This window comes from Mus caroli, chromosome 18, assembly GCF_900094665.2.
Source record: "Mus caroli chromosome 18, CAROLI_EIJ_v1.1, whole genome shotgun sequence".
Classification (NCBI taxonomy): domain Eukaryota; kingdom Metazoa; phylum Chordata; class Mammalia; order Rodentia; family Muridae; genus Mus; species Mus caroli.
The window spans coordinates 42,960,583-42,983,892 of NC_034587.1; the positions used below are offsets into that span (position 1 = coordinate 42,960,583).

At 41.6% G+C, this 23,310-nt stretch overlaps 1 long non-coding RNA gene and 1 other non-coding gene across 2 annotated transcripts in view; one reads left to right on the forward strand and one right to left on the reverse strand.

Moving 5' to 3' along the window:
* Positions 1 to 23,310, reverse strand: part of LOC110284516 — a 312,705-nt gene that overhangs the window by 207,066 nt on the left and 82,329 nt on the right. The gene's annotated exons all lie outside the window — the stretch shown is intronic.
* On the forward strand, positions 15,217 to 15,343 carry LOC115029917. The gene has a single exon (XR_003835491.1). It is a non-coding gene; the product is annotated as a small nucleolar RNA SNORA17 (small nucleolar RNA).

Consider the following 23,310-nt stretch of genomic DNA (forward strand, 5'->3'; position numbering starts at 1 on the left):
TCTTCCCTTCTAACCACAAACTCAGGACACACACTTATGTTAAAGTCATGTGCTAAACAGTTTTTCCAGAGAATCTTAGACAATGCTACCATCATTTACCCAAGAGGAAGGTATTGTCGCCACCCCCAGTGCTCCTGCCAACTACCCAAGAAGAAGGTGACTACCCCACATTATAGAGATCAGAGACCTGAGGACTGGGGGAGGGGACTTAAGTGTCACACAACTGGAAATGGCCTTGCTCTACTTCTATGTGACAAGCGTGCAATTTGTAAGAAGCTACTCTTCCTTTCTCTGGGCCGAAGCTTTCCTACTCACTACCAGCTAGAAAATGCTACCAGGAGCCCAGGGATGCCTTAAGCTCTGCTTTTATGTAGTCTTCCTTTTCCTCCCTTCTCCCCAGAGAATCCTCACCATTTACTCAAAAGCAAAGGCAGTATCAAGAAAAGCAAAAGTCAGATAAGTTAATCTACAAAGATGATGTGACATTCTTAATATTTTTAAGGTATCTGCTTTTGAGTTTATGGATATAATCATAGCTTGGAAATAATCCTACATAATTAAAATTCTCTTGTCTTTTTGGATTTTTAATTATTTTAATGTTTTGAGATCATATTATAATTAGATCATTTTCCCCTTCCCTTCTTTCCTTTAAACCTTCCCATAAACCTCTCCTTGCTCTTTCAAATTCATGGTCTCCTTTGTCACTAATCATTGTTATTATATTCATACATGTATATGTAGATACAAATATATTCCTAAGTACATAAACATACCATGCTTAGTCTGTATAATGTTACTTGTATGTATGTTCTCAGAGATGGCCACTTGGTATTGAATAACCCACTGGTATTCTCTTCTCTGGGAAAGACTATTTCTCTTGCTCTCAGTCTTCTCCAATTGACTGGAGTTCTTTGTCTAGGATTAAAGTCTCATAACTTTCCCCCTTCCAGCAATATCCACTGTTGTCATCCTTGTTCAGGTCAGGTTTAGACAACTGTGTTGGTGAGACTTTGTGGGGCTAGCGTCTGACATTCCTAGGAAATACAATCTCACAGAAAACTTCCCATTCATCTGTCTCTCAACATGCTTCTGACCCATCTTCCACAATGATTCCTGAACCTTGGGTGAGGGAGTTGTATTGTAAACATATCAGTTAGGACCAGGCTCCACAACTCAGTATTATGGTCACTTGTAGTTTCCTGTAATGGCCGCTAGAGACCTTCTAGAGCTGACTAAAATGTAGAATATTGAAGCCAATAAAATGATCACTTAGTAAAGGGTGCCTATGTAAGAGTCATAGCACCAAACTGTTTCTCCACAGAATCTTAGACAATGCCACCATCAACCACTTGAGAAAAATGTGTTGTTACCACACCCAGTGCTTCCACCCAAGCACTTCTACCCAAGAGGAAGGTTACTATCGCACATTATAGTGATCAGAGAACTGAGGACTGGGGCAGTGGCGCCTAACTGCCACACAGTTAGAGGTGTCTGTTGCAAAGAGACGTCTCCTTGATGAAGGGTAAGAACTGCACTTACCCACGGGTATAAATTTACAGTATAGTTATGGATTATGCTAGTTTAGTAAAGTAGTAGCTGTGGGTTCTCCTCTAAGATCTATGATTACACTAGCCCTGTGGAGTTTCTAGGCTTCTAATATGAATCATGATTTCCTTCTTGTTGGTTAGGTTTTAAGTCCAGTTTGAGGGCCCTTGATTATCAGCAAGGTATGCTTGCCACTACTGCACCCTTAAGACTATTGTGCCACGTTGGTTAATAGGTGCCAGAGATGGGTAGGACTGTTGGCTGCTTCCTTCCTTTGGAAACTTGCAGTGACTGCTAGGTCCAGGAAAGTCTGTCTCAAAGAGGAAGCTTTCAGGTTAGTTGCAGCTCAGTAACCCCTGGGCCCTGTATCTGCAGTACATGGTGTCTTCAGCTATAAGGATTTACCTTCTACTTCTGGGAGTTAACAAAGGGCAAGAACAATAAAAGACTTTCTGAAGAGGACTGCACTTGTCCCAAAGTTAAGACCAGCAACTGCTAAGTGGTGCTTCATTAAACTAAAAAGCTTCCATACAGCCAAAGAAACAATCAACTAGGTAAGGAGGGAGCTGACAGAAAGAGAGAATCTTTACCACCCATATATCTAACAAAGAATTTATATGCAGAATATATAACGAATTCAAAACACCAAAAGAAAATTAAACAACCTAACAAACAACAATTTAAAAAAAGCAACCCACTCAAAACCATTCCTGGGATCTGATCAAAGAGTCCTCAAAAGAAGAAGAAAACAGTGGCTCAAAAATATTCTCAAAATTGTTCATTCCCCCCAGAAATTAGGTAAATGCAAATTAAATTCTGACAACTGTCACAATGGCAAAAACCAGTGAAATAAATAACTCACAATAAATACCGGAGGAGGTGTGGAAAAACTGGACCATCATTCACTGTTGGTGGAATTGTGAAATGGGTAGGAGAAGTTTCAAAGGGGTAAAAATATATCTACCATATGCCCCAGATATACCACTCTTTGGCATATTCCCAGAGGACTGGACAACCTACTCCACAGATACTCTCAGCCATTTTCATTGCTGCCCTGATCACCATAGCTAGGAAATAGAAACAACTTAAATGTTTTGCAACATACGAGCAGATAACAAAAATGAGGTGCATGGACACAATGGAATACTATTTAACTGTTAACAAAAATGAAATCTTGAACTTTACAGGTAAAGGGGTGGAACAAGAAAAGATGATTTTGCGAGAGGTAAGCCACACCCAGAAGGCAAAGGCTGCATGTTCTCTTTTATTGGGGACTCCTAGCTCAAAATCTTCTAATGTGAGTCTATACTCTAGAGTAACTATAGAAGCTAGGAAAGTCCAAAGGGACCACTACCAGAGGTATGGGTGGATCCATAGAAAGGGAAATAGCAGATACAAATGATCTGGTAAGGAAAATAGGAAAGGGGGGTGGGCTCTATAGAAAGTGGTGGGAGATAAGTACAAAAGGAGAAGAGAGAAAACAAACAAACAAACAAAAAAACCTAAGGATGTTTGAAAAAGTCATAAGAAATCAACCTTTAAAAAAAAAAAAGCAATCTCTGGACTGACAATATTCCTTCAAGATCAAAGATCATCTAATAAGAACCCCAATCACTAGTCAAGAGAAGGCCTTTTTGAGCTGTTAGACTTGTCCAATAGACTCCCAAAACATCTTTTTTTTTTTATGTATTTCAATGTTTGCAGATGATCATTTTAGAAAAAAAAATAGTGGGAGAAGCCAGAGGTCTAGCTTCTAAGTAAGTACCCTGATTAAGGCAATGTCCTTGCTAAGTACCCTAATTAAGGGGTGATCTGCCTCTTTGATGTAAACTCCACTAGAGGAAGAGGTAAGAGCCAGGTTCTGTTTCCATGAGTGGTATAATCAGATGAATAGCTGAGTGTGGCTAATCTTGGCAGCAGACTTGGTACCAAGAGGCCTTGACCACAGCGTGGCATTATATGCCATGCAGGTGCTGCCTCTTAAAAGTGGGCCAAGCTCATTTAGCTGGTGGACACAATTCTGGTAACTTTCAGGGATAGAAAGAATGTCACTAAGCAGAAATGTTAAACAAATATCTACTCTTTCTCCTAAGGCACTTTCAAGAAAAAAATCAGGAGCCCCTTCCTATTCATGAGGAAAAGAGAGCCACAGAATTACAGGAATGATATTCCCAAGGCCACACAGCAGTGTCTGAGAGAAAATGGAAACTTAGGTGCCTCCAGCTCCCAGAATATCAAAATATCAAAATGCTTGATCAATACCAAAACTAACTGAGTAACTAATGCTTTTTTTTTTTTTTTTTTGGTTTTTCGATACAGGGTTTCTCTGTATAGCCCTGGCTGTCCTGGAACTCACTCTGTAGACAAGGCTGGTCTTGAACTCAGAAATCCACCCGCCTCTGCCTCCCAAGGGCTGGGATTAAAGGCATGCGCAACAACGCCCGGCTAATGCATTTCTTATAGTTAAAGGAAAAAACAGTTCAAATTGAGACATAGACTACACCGAAACAGTACAAAAACCAACTCCATATTTGATTTTTGTGATTAGTTTTTAAATAGATAAATGGATTTAGGCCTCTTATATGGTTTCTCCATGAATGATATATTTAAAGGTGAAAATTAATGATATAATAATTATCTAATAGCTATGGTAATTTCTTTCTTATTCCATGATCAGTTTGTTCCAGTAGCCATCTGTCCTACCATATGACTTTATTTAAAATAACAAATTTGACAAGCCATTCATTGTATATAATTATTCATAACAATTTGCTAATATTCACTAGTCATTATAATAGATACCAATCTACCATTCAGCTCTGAATGTTTTTGAAATCCAATTTTTTTCAACTCCTACAATATCATAAGTACTCAATCACTGTCCCCAAAAGCATTGTGGCTTGTCTCTGAGACAACAAAGTCCACAGTCACAGCCACGGAGAGAGGAAAGAACTTAAAGCTCCCGAAGAGTCCTAATTTTAGCCTTAAATTTAGACCTCTATCAGCTGGTAGCTATCAAGGTTTCAAAGGTAAAATCAATGCCCCTAACCAACACAACAAAAAAGAGGATATGTACTAGTGTTGAGTGTTGCTGTTAGCACTGGATGAGCCCCCATGGAGAATGCATTTAGCTCTATAACTCCTACATAAGTGCCCTATGAGGTGTCATTTTGTTAGATTTTAAAATATACCACAGGCTGGAGAGATGACTGTGCAGCTAAGAGCACTGGCTGCTTATTTTTCTAGAGGTCCTGAGTTCAATTCCCAGCAACCACATGGTGGCTCACAACAGCTACAGTGTACTCATATAAATGAAATAAATAAATCTTTTTTAAAAAACACTCAAAGAGAATAAATAAATATAAATTTAAATATACATATATACATATTATACACATATATATATATATTGTGATTATATATATATATATATATATATATATATATATATATATCACAAACAAATAGCATACTCACACTCAGGTAAATGAATAAACAATTCTCATTTTCCCAAATTACTTCATAAAGTCATCACAATCCCAATCAAAGTCCTAGAAATTTCATTCATTGAAGTTGTTGAGTTAATTCTAAGGGTTAGATAGAAAAATAAAGGAATTACTAGACACAAATAGCATTCTGGAAAAAGAAAAAAAAAAAAAAAACAATGGTTCCATAAACAGAGCTACATGTGTGGTTGATTGGTTTTTGGAAAAAAGATACAAAGGTAATTCAATGGGGAAAGGATAGTCCTCAATAAATGATACTTGGTCAATTGGAGATCAGATGCAAATATATTGAATACTTGTTACTTAAATTCATACCACACACAAATTAAGCAAGGTAAGTAATAGGTATAAACTTTGTGTATTGAAATTTCTATTATAGGCAGAAATGTCATGTTCCTGGGGAGGCACTGTAAAACTTCAAGTTTATGAATCCATTTATGAATCATGGGCATAGAAGAATGAGAAGAGCCTTATGCCAAAGGCAGAGAAAATGTTTTTAGAAAAATCATGGGGAAAAAACAAATATAGGAAAAGATATCCCCACCCAGGTACTAGAAGGACACTGAACACCAAATAGGTAGAAAGAAAATTCTACATGTCTGTCAGATTATTATCAAAGCACTAAATATTAAGGGAAAAGAATGGAGAATCTTAGAAGCATCAAGCAGGGATTGCTTGGCAGGAAAACTATGACTTTTACAATGGAAACTCTAGACACCCAAAGGACTTGGAAGGATGTATTTTGAGTTCTGAAAGCTCATAACTACTAGCCTAGACTACTATTCTTTGCAAAACTATCTTTAAGCATGGAAGGAGAAAAAAAAGTTCTGGTTTTTTTTTTTTCAAGATTAAAGTATTTTATATCCACTAAGCTAGCTCTACCGTGTAGAGAAAATACTTTGGAAAAAAAAAAAAAGGATGGACAACATTATCTCAGTTTCTTTTCTGTGATGAGACACCACGGCTAAGGCAACTTATAAAAGAAACTACTTAAGTGAGCTTAGAGTTTCAGAGGATGGGGTGAAAGCTATGGTGGCAGAAATAACTGAGAGCCCACATTTCAAGCTGTAAGTATGTAGCAGCAAGAGAACACTGGCAATAATGTGATTCATTTGAAATTCCAAAGCCCATTCCCAGTGACACACTTCCTCCAACAAGGCCACACCTCCTAATCCTCCCCAAACAGTTCCATCAACTGGAAATCACATATTCAAGCATATGAAGCTAAGAGGGTCATTCTTATTCAAACCACCATGAGCATCAAGAAACTACAGACAAACAAACAAATAAACTCCTGTGAAGACATTTGGGAAGCAAAGGAATACTAAAAAAAAAAAAAAATCAAATGCTACAAATTCAGCAAAATAGTAGCAATCAATTCAAACATCTCAGTAATAACTAAATACCAATGACTTTAACTATTCCAATGATAGTATCAGATTAGACCAAATCACAGGCTCTTTCTTTTTGCTATTTCCAACAAACACACTTTACCACCCAAGAGAGACATCACTTTAGAATGAGAGGAGAGGCAAAGGTACTCCAAGCAAATTCTAGGGAACATGCTAGGAAATAAATAGAACTCTGTCTTCTGACATCTGATGAATAGAATTCAAACCAACACAGATCAGATAAGATAGCAAAGGTCACCTCACACTTCATACTGATCAAGGACACAATCAATCAAGAAGATAGTGCCACTCTAAATATATATGTACCCAAAACAGGTGCACTCCAAACTAGCATACAGAAGGAAGCAATTAAACTCAAGGCAGAAATTAATTACATAGCCCTAGTGAAACAGCTCAGCAGATAAAGGCAGTTGCTAGGAAAACGTGACATCTTGACTTCAATCTGTGGAACCCATAAGGTGGAAGGAAGAAAAAACTCCAGGAAGCTGTCCTCCGACTGCCATGTGTGTATGCTGGCATGTATGAACATACATCACACGCGTATACATGCTTATGAATATATACAGCAATAAATTTTCTAAAAGAAATTAAAACTTTAATTGGTTCTTTGAAAAATGTAAACAATACTAATAATAAATCCTGAACCAGATAAAAGACCCAAACTTAATATTTAAAGATAGAAAAGAAGGCATGAAGCCAATGTAGTCTAGAGGGTCTTGAGGACAAACCTCAGAAACCTAAACTCCAATAAACTGAAAAACTTAAAATAACTGGATTAATTTCTAAATGAATATGACCTGCTAAATTTAAAACAGGAAGAGATAAAACACGTTAACAGGAAGCTGGAGAGATGACATAATGGTGGAGAGTGCTTCCTGCTCCTGCAGAGGATCCAGATTCAGCACCTACATGGTAGCTCACCACCATCTTAACTCTATTTCTAGAATCTCCAATGCCCTCTTCTGACCTCTGCAGGCACCAAGCATACACATTATGCACATACATACATACAAGCAAAGTATTCATATACATAAAAAAATAAATTAAATCTTGAAAAGAAATTAAATAGATTTATAACAAGCAACAACATTGAAAGAGGGAGAAAATATGGATATCTTAAAAATAGCAGAGTTCTAAATGAATTCAATACAGAATTCCACAGAAATTAAAATTTAAAAAATCAATGTTTCTCAAATTATTCCATAAAGTAGAAAAGTAGAACAGGAATGCTTCTGATCTCTTTTTACAAAGCTATTATTACTCTGATAGCCAAACCAGCTAAAGATACAACAAAAGAGAAAGTTGTAAACCAACTTTTACAACAAACATAGATTCAAAAATTCTCAATGAAATCTTTACAAAAATGAATTTTAAGTCAGAAATATTACCCATCATGAGCCAGTTGGCTTCATTCCAAGATATAGGACAATCCAACATGTAAATCAGTAAATGTAATCCACTGTACAAAAGGACTTAGGGCAAACCAATCAAAGTACATAGAATAAATCCATACATTACTCTATCTTAATTCATTTTAATAGCACTATCTAAAATAATAGACACCTGGCAGAAGGATAACAAATTTGAGAGCAGAGAACTGACAAGTTCTAGAGACACCAGAATATGCTACCAATTCCATTCTGGACCACAGCTTAGCCTGTCGTTTCCTCCAGTCTCTAGCCCTCAGGTCTGTACCAAAAGACCACATCCTCTTGTGTCATATTTACCCAAGTAAAAGTCCAGGTATCTGTGCAGTCGAGAGTGCAGGGGTTGTCTGTCTTGGAGCTTCATGATCTTTACTAGTCAGCTTTTCTTAGTACCTTTGAGGCCAGTGAGAACTGCCATCTCCTCCCCAGAGCACAAAACCAGATCTAAGCTCAGAATTTCTTTATCAAACCAAGTTTGTTTTGTTTTCAAGAACAAATATACCAGAGAACTGAAAAAAACAAAAGCAAGCAAAAGATGTGGGTGTATTCTCTTGACCTTCCTTTCCCTTGATGGTTTGAGCTGCAGTTTATAATTTCACAAATACAAACACTAATACATGCTACTTCGCCCTTGGGGACAAATGGAGAGATTGCTACACTCCTGCAATATCCAAGTACCCATCTAACACAGACACTAAAAAAAAAAAAAAAAAGAAAAGAAAAGAAAAAAGAAAAAGAAAACAAGGAAAAGGTGAGGGCAGGATCCAGGACTTTCCTCCCTTGTCCCGACTTAATGCCTTTTAGTACTTTACCTAAACAGAGTCATTAACTCCTACACAGTTAGATGGCTGATAATTAATGCATGTTAACAGATTTCCTTGTGGGATAAAAGGAGTTTTGAATGATGCAGTTACTAATATAAGATACCCCATAGAATTACTAGGGGGAGAAATAACCGTGTGGGGATTGTGTTCTCCTTTCCCCCATAAGATTGACAATCCTGGAGATTTATTAGGGTTCTTGATATCTCTACTGATAGAAGAATAAAAGTATAGAACACAGACAAAGAAACCAGCATTTTAAATAAGCCAAATGCACACCAGAGTCACCATGATTCCAGTTTTGAGTCATCCATTCCTCAAATAGTTGGCATCATACTCATCCTGTCAGGTTGGTACAGTCACGATGTTACTCTGTGGAAACTGAACAGACCGTAAAGACTAAGTGACATTCAGAGGATTTGATGCTCCAAAATTCAAGCAGCCACCATGTCCTCTACAGTGTCCTCTGGCTCCTTCCATTCTTGAACTGTGAGTCTTTCCAGGGGGAAATACACATAATACAACCACAAATTGAAATCTCTAGTTGTTGACTAAACTACCTGTTTAAATATAGCGCAAAGGAGCAAATGCTCCTTAGAGTACAAAAAAGCTGACGATTCCTGGAGGCAACATCAGGCAATGCAAATGAAATTATTCCCTGTGTCCCCTTCATGTACAGTAGGGAGCTAGACATTAACAGTTACCAGAGGGAAGTTCTGGAGCGCTAGCCTATGTGGCTACACTGAAGTTAGTTTGCTGGTAAGAAATAAAATCTCCCAGGCACACTATTGGTTTTTGTTCCCATCTATTAATTCATATATGAGATATTAAAGTCTCACTTTGAATTTGAGATACGAGTGAAATATTCTTTAAAAATCGCTGAAAATTATCTTTTCAGGTAGTGAAAAGATTTCAAGAAGAAATTAGAAAAAAAAAAAAGAGCAAGTGCAAACTCAAGGGTTAAAATGATGGCCCAAGGTCCGGCCCTCCACGGGGATAGGGATGCTCATAGAGGTGAATATGGGAAGTTTGACTGTGTGCACCTCATGCTGCTACTACTACTGCTGCTGCTGCTGCTGCTGCTGCTGCTGCTGCTGCTGCTGCTGCTGCTGCTGCTGCTGCTGCTGCTGCGCAAGCATTGGGCTGTGAGAAGCCACAGGACTTGCTCTGGGAGTGGAGAGGTTCAATCTGGGAGTGGGGAGGTTCAATCTGAGGTCCCCACAGACCTTCCAGAATTGGTGCGGGGATTCCCCGAGCCTGCATGGAGGTGGAGGACGACAGGTTCTCAGGCTCTTGGACACCAAAGATGCTGGATGACACAGAAGGGCTGAGAACGAAGTGTGAGCCCATAGACTATCTCTGGCTCCAGGGCTGAAGGAAAAAAAGGGAGTAAGGAGAACTCCAGCAGGGTCCCACAGGGACAAGAGTGTCCTTGGCTTGCTCAGGCAGGCAGCTTTTTAGTGAAGACCTGCTCCATTGCTTCAGCATGGCATGATGAGAAGAGGCAGTCCATGGTTTTAAGGCATTTATTGTTATGGCAGAGAGATCTCAGGGCAGGCTTGAGATTAAATACCTTTTGCAGCGAGGAGTGTCTGGGAAGGGGAGTTAAGAGAATAGTAGAGGCAGAGAAAGGCAGAGAGAGGGAGAGAATAGAGAAGTAGAGGCTGGCCATGACCATGTGGAAAGAGGGGGGAAGTGAATGGGGAGAGAGGAGGATCAAGACGACAAGAGAGAGGCAAGAGTAAGAGAGAGAGTAAGAGCAAGAGAGGGAAGAGGGGGCAGGCAGCTCCTTTTTTACCTGGCTGGCCTACCTGGCTGTTGCTAGGTAACTGTGGGGAGGAGCATACCTGGGTGTTGCCAGATAACTGTGGAGGTGGAGTCCAGACAGAATATCAGGGGCTTAGGGCACTGCCCTAAGTGACTGATGGCCAGAGAATTATGGCCTCATGTCATGAGCCTAGTGTCTGGGAGTATGGCAAACTTCCATCCATTTCTTGCAAAGTTATCTGCTGGATCTGCAGGATTTAAACCTAGATTGACCAGAAAACAGGCTGCCTTTCATGGTCCCACGCAAACTTAATGGAAGTGTTCAATAACCTTTTCCCAATTTACTCAACACTGGTAAAATTTCACAGAGTTAAAATAAATTATTATATCTTAAATAGTTATAAACAGTTTTATACTTAGTATACTCTTTAGCAAACTTGATGGTCTCTATTGATAGTGGGAACAAAAAAGTATCAAGGACCACAATATTTAAGGAACCTGCTAGTTCTGATAGGGAGATGTGTAATAAATAAGTTTATAGAGACAACATCAAGAATAAGAGTTAAGGAGCTAGAGAGAGCTCAGCAGTTAAGAATACTGGCTATACCTTACCAAAAGCAATCTACAGGTTCAGTGTAATCCCCATCAAAATTCAAAAACAATTCTTTACAGATCTTAAAAGAACAATTCTCAACTTTATATGGATACAAAACAAAACAGATTAGTTAAAAATGATCCTGAGCAGTAAAAGAACTTCTGGAGCAATCACTATCCCAACCTCAAGCTGTACTTCAGAGCAATAGTAATAAAAACTTCATGTACTGGTATATAAACAAACAAGTGGATCAATGGAATTGAATCAAAGACCCAGAAATAAACCCACACACCTACAGACTCTTGAATTTTGACAAAGATACCAGAATCATACAACAGAAAAGGGAGAACATCTTCAACAAATGGTGCTGGTCTAATTGGATGTCTGCATGTAGAAGAATGAAAATAGATGCATACTTATCACTCTGTACAAAACACAAGTGGATCAAAGACCTCAACATAAAACCAGACAGAACAGTATTAAAGAACAGAAAGTGGGGAATAGCCTCAAACTCGTTGATACAGGAGACAACTTCCTGAACAGAACACCAGTGGCTCATGTCCTAAGGTCAAGAATTAATGAATGGAACCTCATGAAAATGAAAAGCTTCTGTAAGTCAAAGGACACTGTCATCAGGACAAAATGGCAGCCTATAGATTCATAGATCTCCCCTAACCTAACCTCCTGCTTCCTGACCTGCTTGAGCTCCAGTCCTGAAAGAGGGCTAATATCCAAAATATATAAAGAACTCAAGAAGTTGGACACCAACAATCCAAATAACCCAATTTTTAAATGGAATATAGAGCTAAACAGAATTATCAACAGATATATCTCGAATGGCTAAGAAGCACTTAAAGAAATGTTCGGTGTCCTTAGTCATCAGGGGAATGCAAATCAAAATAACTCCCACCAGAATGGCTAAGATTAAAAACTCAAAGGACACCACATGCTGGCAAGGTTGTGGAGGAAGGGGAATACTCCTCCACTGTTGTTGGGAGTGCACCACTTGTACAACCACTCAGGAAATCAGTTTGTCAGTTTCTCAGAATATTGGGAATAGTTCTAGCACTCAAGACCACTCCTGGGCATATAAGATGCTCCACCATATCCCATGGACACTTGCTCAACTATGCTCATAGCAGCTTTATTCATAATAGTCAGGAAATGGAAACTACCTAGATGTCTCTCAACTGCAGAATAGATATAGAAAAGTGATATCTCTATACAATGGAATATTACTCAATCATTAAAAACAAGGACATCATGAATATCACAGGCCAATGTATGGAACTATGAAATATCATCCTGAGTGAGGTAACCCAGACCCAAAAGGATATGCATGGTATATACTCACTGATAAGTGAATATCAGCCATAAAATATAGGATAACCATCAACCAATCAACAGATTCAAAGAAGCCAAATACCAAGGAGAGCATAAGGGAGGATGGTTGAATCTTTTTCAGAAGAGAAAAGAAAATAGACCTCAGAGGTCTATGGAAGGAGGGAACTGGGCAGGAGAGGGAACAGGAAAGGGAGGGGTATCATATCTAGGGAGAGCAGGGGACAGAAAAGGGAGATTAGCTGTGGGGTGGGGACAATCTCTAGGATGTGCCAGAGACCTGGGATGGAGAGAGGCCCTAGAGGATCTATGGGGGTGAGTCTAGCTGAGATTCCTAGCAGTGAAGGATATGGATCCTGAGAGTGGCCATCCACAAAGCCTTCGACCCAAAAAGTGTCCTGCCTACAAGATTTACAGGGACAAAGACATAGCAGGGTCTGAGGGAATGACCGGTGCACTGGCTGGTTCTGTATGTCAACTTGACACAGGCTGGAATTATCACAGAGAAAGGAGCTTCAGTTGAGGAAATGCCTCCATGAGATCCAACTGTAAGGCATTTTCTCAATTAGTGATCAAGGGGGAAAGGCCCCTTGTGGGTGGTGCCATCCCTGGGCTGGTAGTCTTGGGTTCTATAAGAGAGCAGGCTGAACAAGCCAGGGGAAGCAAGCCAGTAAGTAACATCCCTTCATGGCCTCTGCATCAGCTCCTGCTTCCTGACCTGCTTGAGTTCCAGTCCTGACTTCCTTTGGTGATCAACAGCAATGTGGAAGTGTATGCTGAATAAACCCTTTCCTCCCCAACTTGCTTCTTGGTCATGATATTTGTGCAGGAATAGAAACCCTGACTAAGACAACCAGCCAATGACTGCCCCAAATTGAGGCCCATCCCATGGGCAAGAACCAGTCCCCGACACTACTAATGATACTCCATTATTCTCGGAGTCAGGAACCTAGCATAACTGTCCTCTGAGAGGTTTCACTTCACAGCCAATGGAAAGAGATGCAACACTCAAACCAAAACAGAAGACAGAGCTCAGGGAATTTTACAGAAGAGTTGGAAGAAAGATTGAGTGATCCAAAGAGGAAAGGGACTCTACAGAAAGACTAACAGAATCAACTAACCTGGACCCCTTGGGGCTCCCAGAGACTGAATTGCCAACCAAACAGTGAGCATGAGCTAGACCTAGGCCCCCACACATATGTAGCAAATGAGCAGGTTTGTCTTCATGCAGGTCCCATGGAGCAGGGGCTGTCCCTGAACCTGTTGCCTAACTGCCATCCTGTGCATCCCTCATTCCTAAATGGACAGCCTTGTCTGGCCTCAGTGGGAGAAGATGTGCCTAGTCCTTCAGCAACTTGATGTTCAGAGTGGGGGTGTGGAGGTGTAAGGGGTAGCATGGGAGTGTGTGGTGTTGACACAAAGGGGGTATTCCCCTTCTAAGGGGAATGGGGGCATGACTTATATTATGGGTACTGGGAGGAGAAGAAGGGCTGATATTGGGTCATAAAGTTAATTAATTAATTAGTTAATTAATTAATTAATTTGGAAAAAAAAGAATGACAGATGCTTCTTCTAGATGACACAGATTCAATTTCCAGCACCCACATGATGGTCCATAACCATCTCTAACCCCAGCTCCAGAGCAATGACATCTTTCTCTGGATTCTTCTAGCCTTGCTGCACAAGGTGCACAGACATACATCTGTACATGCAGGTAAAGCAATCATACACATATAATAAAAATAGTTATGTCATCTTGTGAACTAGAAACCTGATAACAAAGTAGTTTTTAAGTGTTATCACTCAAAAAAAGTAGCTGTGTGAGCTAACAGATATATTACTTAGTTTGATGTAGGAATTGTATGCATACTAAACAATATATGCATACCAAAACACCATGCCACCTACTTTATAGAAAACTGTAAATACAAAAACAAATGAGAAAAAAGAAAACAATAAGAGATCATTCTAGTTATTCTATTTAAATCAGATGTTTTCACTAAAATCTGCTATAAACTCAGGCATGAACTAGGCCAACAAATATCCTTTAAGATCAGTGAATTCTGACACAATCTTCAAACTCAACCTCTACACTACCTATGCCAAACAAATGGGTGTTCTTTGAGGTGCAATTTAAAAGCTGTACCTGATAGGCCAGCACAGCACTCCATAGTCTACAGCAGGATTTCACATGCCAATTGGGCAATGGAAGGAGGGTTATTATAAAACAAAGAGATCCAAAGCCCACGAGTTGTGTCCAGGTTGTGCTCACAGTGCTAAATAGCTAAGATCTGAAAAAGGGAGAGATTGAACTTTCCACATAAGACTGTGAGGTCTGACAGAGGGAATCAACAGGAAACTTTATACCTCGTGCTAGGATGGATGCGCTGGGAAGAGCCAGCTGTTTCTACCAGTCTCTTCATCTGTGTGTTTTCAGCATTTTGAATGGCTACTAGAACCTCCATATGTTTATAATGGATGACATCACTTCTACCCATCAACAAGCTTGGTCTTTCAATACAAACAAAAAAGGAAGGAAGGAAAATAAAGCAAACACAGTTGAAAGAGTCACCCCTGCCCCGCTCCCCGCATATCCATCTGAGAGACTATGGCTCTAGAAATGATTTTTCTATAGTTACTGATGGCTAGAGAGATGGGAGGAAAACGCCACAAAGTGAAAATGAGCTTAGACAAGCATGAAAGCATGGGAGAAACCCAGGGTGATGCCCAAGACATGCCTGTATTAGATAAGTGAACTGAAAATCACATCACAAAGAAGGTTTATTAAAAAGTGGAAATTTAACTGCCCCTAGAGGCATTGCAACCATTGTGTCACATGTTTGAAAGTAGGTGTCAAATGAGGAGAGAAGCTATGTCTATGCTCAGTGTTCTGACCTAGGGACATCTGAGTGATCAGTAGCCTAACAGTCCCTGAGAAAAGCGAGCCTGAGACAACCTCCGATCCAGCACTACACAGGCCGTGATGTTGCCAACACTGGGAGAAAGCCAGAGACTAGGAGCACCCTGCCTGGGACTGATGTCCCCAGGTAAGAGTGAGCCTGAGACAGATGACCCTCATATGAGAGCACTCAGGTGGGCCAAGTGAGGAACAAGCCTGAGCGGAGGACCACCAGACTGTTGCCATGTGGCCTGGACAGGGACCTAGCCTGAGATGACCACCAGTTGGGTGCAACATAGGCCTGGAGAGGAGCAGACCATAGCTCAGATGACCCCTGCCCAGTGCCATAATACATGGGCAGGGCAAAGCACTGCTGAGACCACTCCTGAGATGGACCCAGACACTCAGAGAGGCACCCAGGCACCTCTAAGAGGATAAGTGGTAGAGAAATGGAAGAGAAAAAGAAACCAGAAGGATATGGGCACCATGAAGAGAGGCAAACTGGAGATTCAATCAGTAACACTCAAGGGTAGTAAAGAACTGCCTAATATGAGTAGCTGGTGATGCCACCTGGGACCATGGTGGGTCCTGGCCTATACAGGGGGACACATCAGGGTCCATAGCCCTGCAGACAGATGCCCCTGGTCTGGGCTACTGCCAGGGGACATGCTGATGTCTAAGGACTGTGAAGAACTGACCCTAGCCCTTACCTGGGCATTGTAGGAGAGCTGGCCCTAGGGGTTTGAGAACAGAAGAACTGACTCTGCCCCTAGCCAGTACTCAGGAGTGTGGCGTCATGTATTCTGGGAGTTGTGGGTAAGCCAGCCACAGAGGATGCAAGCTTGGGAAACCTGACTCTACCACTGATCTCCCATGCAGTGGAGTAGATAAGAGAGAGATACCCTCTCCCACCTTGCTCCTCAGAACCTGTGGCAGTGGTAGACCTGGCCCTGGGGTCATGAGACCAGGAGAGCTGACCCTGTCCCTCAGCAGCTGCAGCACTCAGGAGAGCAAGTCCTGTACCTCACCTAGGTAGCAAAGTAGAGCAGACCATGGAGGGTTGGGTAGGGCAGGCAAGGCACCCCAAGGGTGTAAGCATTGCCCCACCACTTGTCTGATGACCCCCCTTCACCCCTTGCCACCAATGGCAGGCAGGAAAGCTGGCCCTGTCTCTTGTCTGCTATGACGTGGTGTCAGCAATGGAGATATCCCCTCCCCACATCCTTTTGCCCTTGATGTGGAGTTTATGAGTAGTTGGCCCCAAGGTCATATATGAGAGCATCCCCACCTCTTGTCTGCTTGGTGGTGGCACAGACAAGGGAGAAATGCCTTCCTCTCTAATCCCTTGTCATTTATGGCAGGCAAGAGAACTGGCCCCAGGGTCATGAGAGTGGGAGAATTGGCCATGTCCCTTACCTGCTACAACACTGAGAGTGGGCACTGTACCTTCTCTGGGCATTAGGGTAGAGCTGGCCCTGGTAGTAAGGGTTACTGGTAAGCCAGCTTTGAGAGCATTTGAGAAGGAGATCCAGCTGGCTGGTCAGCTCTGACACCTCAGGCCCAGATCCAGAGCTTGAAATTGGCCTATCCCAATATCTATCCCATGGATGAACTGTGGGAGTGCATGAAGGGGCAGGTCCTGCAGATACCACACTACAGGATCTCCATGACACAAGGCAACAGCAGGATATCTGAGAAGAGTCCCCAGAGAGGGCTCCAGTATTGATAGAGTAGCAGAAGCCAGAGGCCTCATACCAATGCAGGCATTACATTTGCAAGCAGAGAAGTGTGGGCAAAAGGGTACACTGTAGGACACACACTGTGAGACAGTACAGCTTCCACAGTCAGTCAGTCTCTCTCTCTCTCTCTCTCTCTCTCTCTCTCTCTCTCTCTCTCTTTCTCTCTGTTGGGAGGAGGTTGCAAGAGTAGGGGGCAGGTACAAAGGGAGAGGGAGATGAGTGGGATTAGGGTCCAGGATGTGAAATTCACAAAGAACAAATAAAAAGTTAAAAAAAAAAACACAAAAATCAGAAACCCTTGATTTTTAAAAGGTAAAAATTTAGAAGCAAAACTGGAATCTGAACAATGTAACACGGAGGGGAAGGGAATGCTGCTGTTTAGAAGGCTTCTGTGGAGACTGCAGGAGGCTGAAGCCTGCTCCCTTTCACTTGCCTTCCATCATGGAAGCCTCTAGGCCAGGATCATAGAGACAAGAGCCGTTTACTGTGGCCATGACCCTTGCAGTGGGTTGGAGACAACTCACTCATCACCACACTGTCTCCAAGACACTTAGACACCACCAATACGGGGTTTGTTTGCATTGCTTTATTTCATTAGAAAAACCACAAAATAGGGCCTGTCCCAGAAGCTCCTGTCTCTAGATGCATATGTATCAGAAGATGACCTAGTTGGCCATCATTGGGAAGAGAGGCCCCTTGGTCTTGCAAACTTTATATGCCTCAGTACAGGGAAATGCCAGGGCCAAGAAGTGGGAGTGGGTGGGTAGGGGAATGGGGGGGTATGGGCGACTTTTGGGATAGCATTTGAAATGTAAATTAAGAAAATACCTAATTAAAAAAAATTTTTAAATATCCTATAAAAGCAAGAAGAAGAAGAAGAAGAAGAAGAAGAAGAAGAAGAAGAAGAAGAAGAAGAAGAAGAAGAAGAAGAAGAAGAAGAAGAAGAAGAAAAAGAAAGAAAGAAAGAAAGAAAGAAAGAAAGAAAGAAAGAAAGAAAGAAAGAAAGAAAGAAAGAAAGAAAAGAGAAGAAAGAAAGAAATGTGTGCACACACCGTGAGAGGGCTATTACTAGCCATGGTTACTTCGCTGGGGATTTCCCCTGCTTCCAATTGAAATTGGGTTAATTGAGAAGGGCATGGGGAAATACTGGAGTCCAATTAACAAAACCTAAATCTTCCAATTAATAAAGTAATTGTTACATGGCTTGAGGGTCAGCACTTAGGATTTTAGGGGGAAATTAAAAGCACTTGTCCCAGACTTTGTCTGAAAACGTTTTAAAATGCTTTGAAATGTTGAGGGCAGCTATGACAGAGCACTTGCCTGGTATGTGGGAGCCTAGCTTTGATCCCCAGCAATGTGTGTTAGGGGCATCATTTTCACCCTTGCCACCTGTTAAAGGGAATCTATAAGTGGAAACAGAGATTTAAGAAGGTTGGGGGGGGAGCCACACACTGTGTGCTGCCCTGAGAATTCATGCTCTGAACAGTGAACACATTTAGAGGTCGTTTCTGCCTTTGAAACTGTGGTGTCAACTGGTGTCAGAACCTCTGCCTAATAATACTTTTACCCAGATCTCAGAGCCCATCCTGATCTTCTGTCATCTTATTGGACTTCTTGGTGTCGACAATTATTAGCCCCATATGGCACCGTTCCTCTCGGCATTCTGCAGTTTGGCAGCATTAGCTACTACTACTTCTCTGATGATTTTAAAATCAAGATCCAATTGGCAGAGAAGGCCCAGAGAATTAGGACATAGGAGAAAGGATGCTTCTGGGAGCTCTGGCTCCTCAGCAGAGACTGATTCATCCTCCCCATGGATGCTTGTGGCTTTGCCCCTAGAGCATCTCTGAGCTCCGAGGGTTCTAGGGGGAAAGCTTCCCAGAGCTAAGCTATGCTCCACAGTTCCTGGACCAGGCTTGTGGGCATCATGAAGTAGATACTGTTCCAAAAGAGTAGTCAGTCCTTGGCATCAGAGATGGTGGCAAATCACCATCTGTCTCTCATTGCTCCCTGCATGGTGTCCTCCATGGTTCCCGAGGAAGGGTATATGTGTATTTGAAGTAAAGTGGACCTATGGCAGCTCTGAAACCTGCTGGCAGTGGATTGGTCTGTGTGCCACATAGCTGAGCCCACACAGTCCTTTCTTCTGTGACCTTTACAGACACCAGAGCTGAACTGTGGGAACCCACATGACACGGTATTTATCCTGTGGGATTTCACTTGCCTGCATCGGCGACTCCGTTTCCTTGTACTATGTTGACCGATTCTTAAACTAGCCTGGATTTTGTTTTGGACACAGCTTTGACAAGAGGAAGCCCCAAACTATGGCAGAGAAGGTACTGAGAACCCTCAGGGACCTTACAGAATATTACTAAGATACTCCTCTCTGAATTTAAAAATGCTAACTACCTGGAAATCTCCATCCTGGGGTATTCCAAATTGCTTCCTCACAGGGCTGAGAGCTCACTGGACATAAAACAAAGTCTTTCCTTTGAAGGAAGAGGAAGGGTTTATATTCTAAATAATGCTGTCTATTCTTTGGGCTGAAAACCCTTAACCAGTACGAGGTCTCTGGTATTAACTGTCTTTTTATTGTTTTCCCCATGAACTATATGTGGTTCTTAATACTAAAATTCTTCTCTTAAAGGAATAGAAAAATTGAGTATTAGCCAAAATCATGGGGAGGAGGGGAAAAAAATCAAATATTTTTTCCTTCAGGTGATGTCCTTGTCTGTGTCTTTAACATTTTTCCTGATCTCTGATGGTTTATTCTTATAGATGGGGAGTTACAAACAGCCGTTGGACACTAATATATTTGCTCTTAAAGATCCCTACTAAATACACTGATAAATCCTTCCACATGAAAGGGAGAAAGCTCACATGAAATTCATCAAGATTTGGCTAATTTACTTTTAAAATCATGCCTCTCTGGAAGACAGGCAGGACGTGATAGGTGGGCATTCTCTGTGAGTGCCCATCTGAACTCTTCAGTATGTCTTTTAGTGAGATTTCTAGAGATAAAATGACCAGGGCCAAAACTCTAATTGTGATCCTGGACCATATTTGAATTGATGGCTCCCCCACACCGACTCCCCCTTAGAGTACAAAAGAAACTTGAACCACAGCTCTGGGCCTCCTGTCACCTCTATATCAAAGGCAGCCCTGAGCAAATGGAGGCTTGGCCGCTCAAGTGCAGTGCCTGGCAGGACTGCTGGAAAGTAATAAGAGAAGTGTCAGGGAAGACTGGAGGGAGCAGAAGCCGATAATGAGCCGCGTGATCCCAGCCCCCAGCAAGATTAAATGTGCAAGCGGCATTCGTCTCTAATTAGACATTTATATCCTTCACTTTCGAACCCTAAGCAGCATCCAAAAGGAGTGCCATGCTTGCCGCTTTCCCTTCTTGTCTTTCACAGATTGGAAAGGCAACCCCCTCCCCCTCCTCTCTACTGGCATGTGTGGAGGGGGAGGGTACATTCAATATCCCCTCCCCCAAGTGAAGTACTCTCATGGGCTTTCCTTCAGCAAGGCTCACTGCTCACATGCCGAGAGATTCTAGGAGGGAAGACGTATGTTCAGTGTTTGCATCTTAAACCCAAAGAATGCCCTCCATATGTTCCTGGCAGCCTCAGACAGCAGGAACATTCTTCTGTGGTTTCTGAGCGCTGCTTCGTAGACACAAAAGAGGAGTGAATCCTCCCGACTATTGGAGGTTAGAGGCAAAGGCTCCCAACTGTTGGAGGTTAGAGGCAAAGGCTCCCTGTTTCTCATTTTGAGACCACAACATTCACCGCGCTTTCTCTTCCCCCTCCTTGGTCTTTGTGAAACTGTTTCTGAGAACACGGTTGTGCTGGTCTGAGTGGGAACAGCCGCCATAGGCTCACATGTTTGCATGACTTGCCCCGAGATACTAAACTGATGATGAAGGATGAGGAGATGTGGCCTTGTTGGAGGAGGTGTCATTGGGGCGGGCTTTGACCTTTCAAATCCCCACAGCAGCCCCAGTGATTCTCTGTCTCTGTCTCGGTCTCTGTCTCTCTATCTCTCTCTGCTTATTGCCTACTGATCAGGATGTAAGGCTCTCGGTTACTTTTCCAGCACCATGCTTGCCTACCGGTCACCATGTTCTTCGCTGTGTTGGTAACAGACTCACCCTATGAGGCTGTAAGCAACCCCCTAATTAAATACTTTCTTGTATAAGAGTTGCCTTGGCCATGGTATTACGTTTCATAGTAATAAAACAGTGACTAAGAAAACAATAGTATACAATTTTTTTCTTTGTTTTGCTTTTCCTTTCTTTTCTCTTCTTTTCTTTTCTTTTCTTTTCTTTTCTTTTCTTTTCTTTTCTTTTCCTTTCTTTTAGATAGTCTTTCACTAAATGGCCCTGCCTGGCCTTCTACTCAAAATCCCTCTGCCTCATCCTCCAGAGTACAGGAATCACAGTGTGTACAACTACATCTGGCTTAACCTGCTTCTCCTCTGTGCTCTCAGAGAGATGCCAGTTGCCATGAGTGGTTACCAGGGGAGAACTGCTGGACCACTGCTGAGGGAGTAAAGAACAGAGGTCTGTGTTTCCTGGGGTCAGTCTAACAACTCACAGATTGTTGTAACTCATGGCCTCAGAGACCAGCTAAAGTCTGAACTTTGGACTTTGGTTTCCTCCTTTTCAAAATGAAAAACTGAAATAATGGAGAACATTGAGCCCACAGATGTCCCAGCCAGGCTTCTCTTGCCAGCGGCAGGTTTGTATCCCTAATCTTAAACCCCCAACCCAAAGTGCTTCAAATCCAAATGCTTTGAGTGCTAGCATGACACCTGTACTCGGGGCATGAGTTGCAAGCACATTAAAGATACTGTGCATAGTTATTTTCAGGCTCTGTGTATGGGTGCATCTGAAACATGTGATTACACTTTTAGACCTGAGACTAATCCCCAGGATATTCCAAGGAAATCTGAAATGAGCTATGGCTATATGACCTGTATCAGCATGACTATGGAAAGCATGTATGTGTGAGTACACACACACACACACACACACACACACACACACACACACACCATATGTTATGATGTTATGGAAATGTTAAACTAAGAATAATGAGTAAATGCAATCAGAGAGCTGTTAGAAAAATCCTTGAGCAACTGGGAAAGGCCTCTGAAAATCTAGAGTTGGGATTTGATAGGTGACTCAGTGCTTAAGAGTGCTTACAGTTCCTGCAGACTGGAATTCTGTTTCCAGCACCTACATCAGGTAAATGACAACTTCCTATAACTCCAGCACCAGGGGATCTGAGATCTGATGCTCTCTTCTGGCCTCTGTGGGTACCCATACATATGTCCACATATATACATAGACAGACACATAAAATAAAAACCTTTTTTTTTAATCTTTAAAGCACTAGAATTTATCACTATAAGATTATGTGCTTTTTTTTAAAGAAAAATGCTACCTGAGATTTTTCTTAATCTTGCTCTCATTGCAAACCTTTTTTATCTCAGTAAATGGCAAGTCTACTTTTTTATATTAGCATATATTAATAGTAGAAAGTAACAGGCTTCACTCTAACATTTTCAGACATGCACATACCATGATTGTATTGTTCTGTCTCAACCCCCTATCTCTCCTCTCTTTCTGTATCCTAGCTTCTCCAATTTTCTAAATCCCTTAGATCAAAGAAAATGTTATTACTTATCTCACTGAGCCTTGTTTTTTCACTTAGCATTATGGTTCCAGTTCCATCCATTTTCCAGCAAATGACACAATCTCATTCATCTTTATGGATTATAAACACCAATGTGTATTTTCATTATCATTTACCCATTAATGGGCTCATAGCTGGCTCCCTAACTTGGCAGTTGCCAAGAGTGTAATAATGAACTCAGGTGTGCATGTGTATTTCCATAGTAAGCTGACTACAGTGTCTCTTGAGTATATTCAAAAGGGATATATAGATTATATGGTAGACAGAGTTTTAGTTTTATTAGGAACCTTGATACTGACTCTATAAAGACTGCACTAATTTACCATATACAAGGGTTCCCTTTCCCCAGGACACCCTTGCCTGCCGTGTTTATTGTTTGCCTAATAGTGAACATTCTGACTGAAGTGAGACGGATTCTCAGCATAATTTTGATTTGCATTTCCCTGATGCCCAATGACGTTGAATTTTTTCATTTGTACTTTTCAAAATTCCTCTTGCATATGTTGTGGTCTTAAGTATGTGGAGAGAGAGGGAGAGGGAGAGGGAGAGGGAGAGGGAG